At 36.5% G+C, this 11,176-nt stretch overlaps 1 pseudogene; it reads right to left on the minus strand.

The window, feature by feature from the left end:
• Positions 1-363: 363 nt before the first annotated feature.
• LOC141515956 (large ribosomal subunit protein uL14-like) lies at positions 364-778 on the minus strand (annotated as a pseudogene).
• Positions 779-11,176: the final 10,398 nt, after the last annotated feature.

Consider the following 11,176-nt stretch of genomic DNA (forward strand, 5'->3'; position numbering starts at 1 on the left):
GTAGAACCAAGAGAACATTGTAGACAGGAATAGCAATATTGTTTTAAGAATGACTTTGAAGGGGCAGCTAGGTGGCACAGCGGATAATAGCACCAGACTGGAGTCAGGAGGACCTGAGTCCAAATCTGGCCTCAGACACTTAATAATGACCTAGCCCTGTGTTCCTTGGGCGAGCCACTTAACCCCGTTTGGCTTGCAAAAAAAAAAAACCCTAAAAAGAAAATAAATACACAAATTAAAAATAAAGGACACATGAATTTTGAAGGAGAAATCTCTGCCTACGTTTTTAATTTTTTTTGATAAGCAAACACTTTAATGGGGTGGTGGTTTGTTTTTTTTTTACAAATGAACTTTTTAGGAGAATCAAGCAATGCAGTTGGCATTAGATGCAATCCTGGGCCACAAGTCAGCACACTCCATGGCAACAGGTCCCATGATGGCCGAACATTTCATCTCACCTTACTATGACCTCTACATTGTCTTCAAAATATAAGAACACACCATCTTTTCTCTGACATGACTTCCGTTGCCATATTACCACTGCTGGATGGACCTTCTTCCGTAGTTCTGGTTTTCCCTTTTTGACTGTGGCCATTACCCTGTTACCCACACCAGCTGCAGGAAGCCTGTTCCATCTTCCCTTAATTCCCTTCACAGAGATGATGTACAGGTTCTTGACACCTGTATCATCAGCACAATTGATGACAGCCCCAACTGGGAGACACAAGGAAATTTGGAACTTTGCTCCAGAAGACCCACCATGTCCTCGCTTAGACATCTTTGCTCCCGGAAAGTACGAAAGCCTACCTTTTTTAATGTTAAGAAATAATATTTGTGCCTGTCTGTTTTCGGAGGGCTTCTGAAGCCTTCCCATTTGTTCAGGGTGAACCTGTGACCCAAATTGTTCAGCCTAAACCCTTCTCAGATGTAAATTCTCTCTGTTATACAATGAAACTCCCCACATTAAATGTAAATTCGCCAAGATAAAAGCTACTTCAGTCCTTCCCTCTACCCCCTCCTTCAGCTTCCTGGAGGATACCTGACCCCAGTCACATCGAGGTGGAGGGGGGGGTCATTCTTTGACCCTTTTTTCCCTGACTTCTGCCTACACAAGAAGTGGACAAGATTCTATAGAAGTTTGACCCACATCCCCTTCCAGACTGGAACTGTACTGGTCTAAGCCCAGTCATTTCTAATGACTGTTTTCCTATTTTTTTCCTTTGCCCTCAGGCATTTTTGCCTCTACCTTTGTTATTCAGACTGTCCTTAAGTAGCTAGATTAGTAGCTAGAGGAGTTTAATCTGTGGATATATTTGAAGTTTGTAGGCCTGTGAATAAAAGTCTTGAGTTTTTACAATTCTAGGGTCAGTCCTGAGTTTTTCACTTAAATCTTAAATGAACCCTGATCTTTGGGCTCTTTCTTTGACAGCACCCCCAATTTCCTTACCATCATATGAAGAAAAAACTATCTGCATCAGAGAAAGAACTGATAAATAGAAGTATGTTTAGAATAACATATGTGTGTATGTATGAATGTTGGTATGGAGTGATGCCTATTTGTATCTAATGGTAGTCATCTCTAGGGCAGAGTTGGGGGAGTTAGGGAGGGAAGAAAAAAAAGGAAAAGGCTTTATTATACAGTGGTATCTCAATACTCACCAGCTTCATAATGAGAAAAAATGTTTTTGAACTCTGTGTTTATTCAAGACTCATTGTACTTGCTAGAAACTTGTATGAATCACAGAAATGCCAAGCAAGAGAAAATGATGTCTAATTTGTTCCTAGCTCACCACTCCCTCAGTGTCCATCCCTCAGGATGAAACTGAGATCTACTTCAGTCTCTATATAACTCAAGAGCAGTGTGGAACACTTGATTAAGTACCCTTGTTCACTGTTTGGACCTTAATTAGTTCAGAATGAATATAAATAGCAATGTTCCTGTTTTGGTCAGAAAACCTGAGGGTGTCCCCTCCTAGACTGATTTTTTTTATGACAATGAAAAAGAGGCTATTCTTTACTTTATTTCATAATTTTTGCTTTTGTTTTTTTCTTTTTTACAAGGCAATGGGGTTAAGTGACTTGCCCAAGGTCTCACAGCTAGGTAATTATTAAATATCTGAGTCTGGATTTGAACTCAAGTCTTCCTGATTCCAGGGCTGGTGCTCTATCCACTACACCACCTAGCTGCCATCTCTTTGGTTACTTCTTACTTATCTACTTTAATCACTGCAATCCCTGAGCATCTTGCCCTCTCCATTTATCTATTTATCTATCTATCTATCTATCTATCTATCTATCTATCTATCTATCTATCCATATGCTCATTTGTTTATTTATTTATCTATTTGTTCATTCATTCATCCATTTACTTACTTATTTACTTATTCATTTGTTTGTTTGTTTATTCAATTATTCATTTATTTATTTATTTTTGGACTAAACAAAAGTGGGCATTCCTAGTCTTTGTTTCATCTCTCTCTTAATCACTGAATAGGCTTTGTCTAGGTCAAACTGTGACCTGGGAAACACCTTAGCTTTAAAAGACCAAGGTCTCCTACTTCATCCTGGGTCATCTCCAGTCCTTCTGATTCCTACCTGGCCACTGGACCCAAATTGCTCTGGAAGAGAAAGTGAGGCTGAAGCTCAGCACAGCCCGCCCCATCCAAATACAATTCATGTGCTTGTCATGGCCTCACCTCCATTCTTCTTCAAGAATGAAGACAAACAACTATTCGATATGCCAAGAACTCCTCTCAGTACAGGTAAAGTGAAGTTAAATTTTATTTTATTTTTGTGTAATTAGTTGCTTTTCTATCCATGTTTATTTAATTTTAAGGTTTTGAACTACAAGACAACCTTATCACTTAATATTAGCCCAGTAAAATTTGAAAGTTCTGGGGAACTTTCTTGAATCCTTTCTAAATACATTATTTCTTATGCAAAAAAACATATTGCCAACTCATTGTTTTCATCATTCATCAAGAGTTCCGGAATGAATTAATGACAAGTATTGAGGTAACTCTGTATATTTAAAAGGAATAGCAAATTGTACATAATAGATTTGTAGTTTCATGTGCAATCATCATTTTTTATTATACTCTATTATGGAAATGCTTATTTTATTCCATAAATTAAAAATAATTTTTTTTTTTAAAAAAGGAAATGGATGAGATGATTATAGCATCTTTGCAGGAGACTGATGAGATTAGTCCAGTTTGGCTAGAAAATAAGTATGTGGAAAAGATAAATGTGAATTATAGGCAATTGGGTGCTCAGATCTTAAGAATCAATTGTTTAATTTAGTGTGAGCATCCTTGTTGGCAAATGCTACAAATCAGGGTTTAGTTTATTGTTTTGTTGATTTCTAGACTTCAGAAGGTAATGGAGAAAATTAATAAGAGTTCAAATTAAACCTGAAAGTATGTTGTATGTCTTTTTATTGCCCCAGAGAATCATTTTTAAAAAATTTACCCAGTTACCTGCCACATAAAGGACAGGAAAGTTAGACTAGCACCAGATTGTAAAGTGTATTGTGATAACCCAAGGAGTTTAAGTAGTCCTTTGAATGCACCTTTGTATTTCTTTTTTGGGGAGGAAGGGTATGTACTGTAGGAATTGATAAAATAAAAGCAATATCTCTAACTCCCAGAGATCCAAGATCAATTTTTCATGAGTATCTATGTTGACATTAGTCATTCCATCCTGAAAAGACTGATGGGGTTCCCACTTTAAAATACATCCATTCACTCCTGCCAGTGGCCACAGAAACCTATCCTTCTATCACTGTGTCAGAAGGTGAGTCCTCCATTCACATTGTTATATCCATTTTCCACTACATTGTATGTGCAGTGACCTGGTACTGCTGATAAGACACAATTGCCTTCCATGTAAATCATTCCTTTCTGCACCACCACTACTAGATTTATTGTTGCAGAATCTTGAATAATGAAATACAGCTCCAACAAGCAAAAAAAAAAAAATCCTTGCAGAAATTCCACCAAGACTGATTAAACCTCTTTTCATTGATATCTCAGATTGCCTTCCCAAAACTGACTTATTATTTCAAGTAAATATGACATGCACAAAACTTCCACTGATGTCGATTTATTTTTCCTGGAGAGATCAAGGGCAGAATGTCAGTTAACCTGGCAATCTGTTCTTGGGAGTCATGAAAATTATAGATGGAGAAGATTACTTGATACATGTATCTTATCAAGAAAAACAGGTTGTTGCCTGTAGTGGAAAATGGATGTTACACTTGCAAATGGTTCATCATATGCCTCACTGAGTAGCTATAAAAATGACTTTTGAGCTGTTGACTAAAGCAAAACCCTGGTCCATCTCTGCTGTGCATCCTTCTGGAAACTGTCTGAAGTGGAAGAGTTGAAATAAGCTCTGATGCTTAGATCAATCTTGTCATACTTCCAGGTCCAAATTGGATTCATTTTTTTTTTCCTTTGAGAGATCAGATAATGAAGGAAAGTGATATTCACTATTATGTCACCTTTTGTAACCCCTAGAGACTCTTTCTTGGAGTATATGTCCTTGTTCTTTATCCAATCATAATTAAATAATGCAAAGGATGATGGATATGCCAGTTCTGTAAAAATGATTTCACACTTCAGTACAGTTCATACTCAAAAAAAGGTTTCTTTGATACTGAATTTGACTTTCTCTTCCATTTCTTTAGCATAATCTCTGCTGTCATATCCCTCAAAAATATATTTCAGTATTATATTTATGTCTTTCATATGGATATATGCAACTGGTAAATGGATTTCCTCTTATTCTTTGCTAAACTGTCATATAAAATCTGTTCCTTCCTTCCTATCAAACCTTTAAGAATTCATGTGAAGAGGAAATAAAAAAGACCCCTTTCCTCTGAATTCCTTTAGTCAGAGAAGTGACAAGATGTTCATCTTTGAGTTTGGTCACAGAAAGTCTAGAACAAAATACAACTCTTTTTATAATTGGGGGATAGACTTTGGTCAGGCCATCCCTGATCAATCGTTTTGTCTTCAGTCTAGCTCAGGGGTGGGGAACCTCCAGTCCACTGGTCATATGGTCTGGTGTTGTCAAGGCAACCACAGGCAGGGACTTGAAATTCAATAAATCTAGTAGCTTTTTAGGGGCGAATAAATTAAATGTTTGAACAAATAGAGTCCATAAATGAAATTATAAATATCCTAATAGCCATTGGAAGAAAAAAAGATTTCCCATCCCTAGTCTATCTGATGAAATTACTGAGGATATGAAGCAGCTAGCCAGGATAACAACATATTATACACTTAAATGAAATAGAAAGGAGCGACTAGACTTTGTTAGCCCTTTACGATGTGTAAATAATATCTTCAGGCAAGCTTTATAGAATTAGAGGTAGCTATCATGGTTAGACTGAAAGATTTGCTATATTCTTCATAGCCTTTAAAAGTCAAGATTTACTCTGTAGAGGACTGAGTTTAGATAGGTGACAACTCTAAGGAATGTGAGATCCAGAAGATGAGAAGAGAGCAGCTATGGAAGAAGGGGATGGAGGTAGCGGTAGGGGTAGTGAAGAGATTTCTCTTCCCTTTCCCAGCTGCTCGTTGTGACAGCTTTCACCTCTAGGAAATTAGACTCTAGTCAAGGTTCGAGTGAGAAGAAGCTTTGTGGATCAAGAAAGAATTTTACCAGGTTATTATGTTTTGACCTATAGCAATATAGGCCCAGTAAATTCATCTGAAATGCTCCTCAATGTATGCTACTAGAAGATGAAGACATCACAACAAGAAATGGGATGTTGAAGCCCTTACAGGGTCAGACTTCCAAGTCACATATATTCGTTATGAATTTATCTCTCTGTTTCAGCTGGAATACCCTACATATGTGCTCACTTTTTCCACTGATACTGTGTATAGCTGTGACCATAGTTTTTTTTCCCAAGACTGAAGATATTTGTGTTTTATAGATACTATTTTAATAATAAAATAGTATTTAATAATAAAATAGTATTATTATTATTATTATTATTATTATTATTATTATGCTTATATAGTATTATACTTAGAGTTCATTATGTTCTTTGGCTGATTATCAAAGGAATAATATAATTATGGAGAAATATGGGTGTTAGTTTGAGGATTATGAACTCACAGAGTACTTTGAATATAGAATAGATACATCCTTGGGGACCCAACCTGTGAGGGCAAGTGGTAGGGGCAGGTGATATTCCAGAAGGGTCCCTGAAATCGTTCAATTTTTTTTCCTGAAAATATGCTTAACTTTTATTTTTTTGTTGTTTTTGCAAGGCAATGGGGTTGTGAAATGCCAAAGGTCACACAGCTAGGTAATTATTAAGTGTCTGAGTTTGGATTTGAACTCAGGTCCTCCTGACTCCAGGGCTGGTGCTCACTGTACCACCTAGCTGACCAAACATGGTTAACTTTTACCAGAGTTATATGATACAGAAAGGAATGAAAGCTTTCTAAAGAACCCCCCCACCACCCTTTGACCTTTTAAAATGCATACATTTTATAATTACTCACAGACCTAGTTGACATGACTGGGAAAATTGGAAGGGAACTGGATTAGGAAGGAAGAGGATAGAGTACTCAATGTACACTTGCCTCTATCCTGCAAGCATTTCCATATTATGAACTTTGCTTAATTCTAAGTTTCTATAGCAAGGCTCATAAATTGCTACCCAACTTTTTGAGTACCTAGTATAGCTGAGAAGGCAGAGGAATGAAGAGAGACTTCATTTTGTTCAAAGTCTAAATGCTCTCCTGAAGAAGGCAAAATGTGCAATATAACTTTGTGAAACAGCAGTGGGTTAGACAGCATATCTCAGAGACATGAGTCTCATACATTATCCATATTACACTACATTTACTGGGTTTATGACCTTGGATAGATAATTATTAGGCCATTGGGTTACAGCAAGACAGAAATAAGGTCATTTATTTTGCTTGAGTATTGTGCTTGATTCTGGGCATCCCAGTTTAAGAATTGGTAAGCTGAAAAGGCCACCAAGAAGTTGATGGGTACTATGTCAATAACCTCAACAGCTCTTGCATTTTTAATTATCATCCCTATAAAAATGAGACCCAGTTCTGTGTATTTAATCTGAAACTCTAATGTGCTATAAAGTCATGCATTTCCAACTGTCTCGTAGACCCTTCCTACAGGATATCCCATAAATACATCAAACTCACCTTGTCTAAAGAAGACTCACTAGTCCTTCTCTCAAACTCCAACCACATTCCAAAATTCTTATTTTTGTTAAAGGCACTGCCATTCTTGCAAACTCCCTAGTCTGTAAACTTAACATCAAGGGATCTCTCTCTCTCTCTCTCTCTCTCTCTCTCTCTCTCTCTCTGTGTTTGTGTGTGTGTGTGTGTATGTGTGTGTGTGTATGTGTCTCATGTATATATATGTATACATATATATCTATATTTATATGTACATATATATAAATAAATTTCTTGTGTGTACAGAGATATATTATATATATATATATATATGATATATGTACATACATTCCAAACAATTCCCCAATTTTTTCTGCTTCTAACCAGTTCTCTCCCATCTGACATTTTATATTCACATACCCATGACTTTAGTTCAAGCTTTGGCTAGTTCAGTTTATTAAATTTCTCCATTGGTTGCCTCCTTCCAGTACTTCCCCAAACCAGTCCTTTTGGAACATTGCTCCCAAAATGATTTTCTTTAAATAGAGTTCTGACCAAACAGTTCTTCTACTCAGTAAAGCCAGTGCTTCCCTTTTGGTTCTAGGAGAAATAATAAACTCTTTTATTTCATTTTTAAAGCCTGACCTAATCATACCTTTGTAGCCTCATTGAATTCTGACTCTTACACTGTGATTTAGTTGAACAAGTCTCTTTGTTCTTTATGTATGACACTCTGTCACCTATCTTTGAGTTTTTGGAATGTCCTACCCCATCCTTTCAGACATAGAATTCACTTACTCCTCAACTGTGCCTCTAGAATCCCTTTCTTTATTCAAGATGACCTCAAGCATCATTTTCTATAGAAAAATCCATCTTGAATCCCTCACCTGCTAGTGTCTTCTTCCCACACTACATTATATTTAACTAGTTTGAGTCCATTTTCATATATTCTCCTTATACTAATATTTTTAGGTTTTTGCAAGGCAAATGGAGTTAAGTGGCTTGCCCAGGCCCCGACTCCAGGGCCAGTGTTCTATCCACTGCATCACCTAGCTACCCTCTTATACAAATTTCTTATAGCTTGCCTATGTAGGTTTAATTTTTAGTGTTTGGGTTCTTAGTGCCTACCATATAGTAGGAACTTAATAACTGATTTTTGTTAATAATTGTTAATTGATTCTTAAATTTCATCTAGTCTCAAAGTTGAGAGGCGTTAAGTAACTTGCCCAAGGTCCCATAGATTTTGCCAGAAATAGGATTTCAACACGCATCCTCTGACTCAAAATGTACCAGTTATTTCTCTGTACTTTCCTCCCCCCTTATATTATGCTTATTTAAAAAGCACATATGATAGATCTTCCAGTGCAAACATACAACAGCTTTTTTAAACCATCATTCTCACTGATAGTTTGACTTCCTTAAAAGATGACTTCACCAGGTCATTTTTAGGTTTAGCTGCCTAAATTCACAAGCATTTAATAAACATCCATTTAACACAAAAATTTTTAAAAATTCATTTAGTAAGATGACATAGAATAAACAGCAATAGTAATCTGATCTGTCCTTTCAAACAAGATAAAAGAGTACATTAGTAAAAAGACACATAGAGGGAACACATATGGGTCAAGTCATTTCGAACACTACAGCATTGCAGAGATCTGCATCTCTTTTTTTCTCCTACTCATGTCCTCACAAGGCTTTCCCTCTCTGCAGCCTATATGTGAGCATGTGGGTAACTGAGTTTTGTGCCATAGCTCAGTTTAACTGGTTGATTGGATTTGCTTTCTTAAGGGCTCAAAATCTATTACTAGGTTAGTTGCTCCACTCCAAAACAAAATTGCTAATGGGGAGAGGAGAGAAAAATGCTTTGCTATACTCTGGAAGGGATATAACAGAAACTGTGAAGAACAAATCTCTCTTGTGAGCTCTTCCTTTGTAACTGTTCTATCTTTTTTTATTGTGAGTATTAATATAATAGAGACAGCACACATGTCCACTGAGTTGATTAGATTTTTAAAGACCACCAGGGATATATATGAACCTTAAACAAACCAATATCCAGTTGGTCTAGAATTCCAACAAAATGACAGAGGAATTTTGTCATTCTGCCTAAAGGGGTAAGGAAGCATAAATGCCTGTATAACCTTCCTTTAAGAGGTGGGAATGAATCACTACCAATTTCACAGTGAACTGATCCTAAATATATGAACTATGTGTCCTTTACAAGCTGTAATTTCATCAAATTTTTATAGGGTGGGGAAGGATTCATGTGATGGGGGCCCTCCACTAGAAAACAATTTTGAAGGACAATATTTTAAAAATGCTGGATTTACTTTATGAGTTCAGGAATAGTTCTTTAAGAACTGATTAGAAAGTAGGATAAAAAGTTAGAATTGCATACTTTCTTGAAATTTTGTAACTATTGAATAGAGAATGGGAGAAGAAAATTTGCAGACTCTTTCCTATTAAATTCTTTAATTGGCCAGGAAGCATTGTAGACTGCTAAATCTGTAGTATGCTCTAGGGTAAGAAGTTATAGCTGCCTCAGAAAGAGTAGTAGACATTGTAAGAAATCTTTCCTGCAGAGGTTTTGTAGAAGTAACTCACTTTATGGGTATATTCATTTGCCCATATATATTGTCTCCCCAGTTCGAAAGTAATGACTGTCTTGACTGGAACGGTAAGTGAATGGGGAGACCTTGACAATGAGACATTGGATTGTTCTCATGATGGACGAAAGATGCTATTGCCAGTTCTTACAGTTTAAAGATTCCTTTTGGGACCTTGTGGTAAGAATATTTGCAAAAAGTTCACCTGCCAAGAGCAATAAATTAGATATGTTGCCCAAAATTCTGGGTGGGAACTTAATTCAAATACCATATCATGGCATCACCTAATTTGTGAACAGGAAGGCATCTCAGTGACCCATATAGAAAGTCCATATATAAAAGAAATCCCTATTATAACATAGACCAAAAATAGTCATCCAGACTTTGCTCAAAGATCTAGGGATCTTCTCCATTCCATTTCTTAAAGAAGTCCATTCTCCTTTTGAACAGAAAAATATGGATCATTCAAGAGGGAAAGCAGGATTTTCTTTTCACAAAACACTGACCTATTTCAAGTCATACAAGTCTGTATGATCAGAGCTAGAATTTCTACCCACATCTTCCTGACTGCCAGACATATCTGCTTGAATGGGGAACCAAAGGGATGCAGCCACCAGTTGTTTAACTTTGACTGAAGGTCCTTAAGTCCAAATCCCCCTAAACCTGATGATACTGCAGTGCTGAGGAGCAAATGCCTTCATCTAAAAAGGCCAATATCTCTCATTGTATCCAAGTCAACATAAGTCATCCTGTTCCTTCTATATCAGGCTACTGGATCCAGATGGTTCTGGAAGAGATAGAGAGAATAGTGCCTTTGTATAACACCCCCTCACTATAAATCCCAATTATGTGCATACCATGACATCATTCACTTGATGTTTTGGTCCTTTTCAAGGAAGGACAACTACAGTAACAAGACCAACTTCCTATCTACAGTTTCATACTTTGCTATCATTATTACTACTATTTATAATTTTACTTCAATACTATCATTCAGAAAATATAAGCTCCCACATGAATGTTTTGGCTCAGCAAATGATTTCTTACTATGGTCTTTTGTTTGAATTATATCATTGAGTAATACTTTGAAGACATTATAAAACTAGTATATAACGATAAGAAAAATATGAAAGTCTTCAGTTGCCTCTCTGATTGTGGGAGAGATAAAGCAAACCATAATAGGGAGCAATGATATCATCTGAGAAAACAAGGGGGGGGAGAAAACAAATAATAGGAAATTATAGACAGAATTAGCCCACATCTGAATTCCTACTAAATATATTTCATTCTGTATACATGATGTACATGATATAGCAAGAAATCCTGTATCCCAATCTATCAATAAAGTGGCATATTTGGTGGAATTGAGAAATTAGCCTTCTTTTTCACACTGTCACA

Source organism: Macrotis lagotis, chromosome 3, assembly GCF_037893015.1.
Source record: "Macrotis lagotis isolate mMagLag1 chromosome 3, bilby.v1.9.chrom.fasta, whole genome shotgun sequence".
NCBI lineage: Eukaryota > Metazoa > Chordata > Mammalia > Peramelemorphia > Peramelidae > Macrotis > Macrotis lagotis.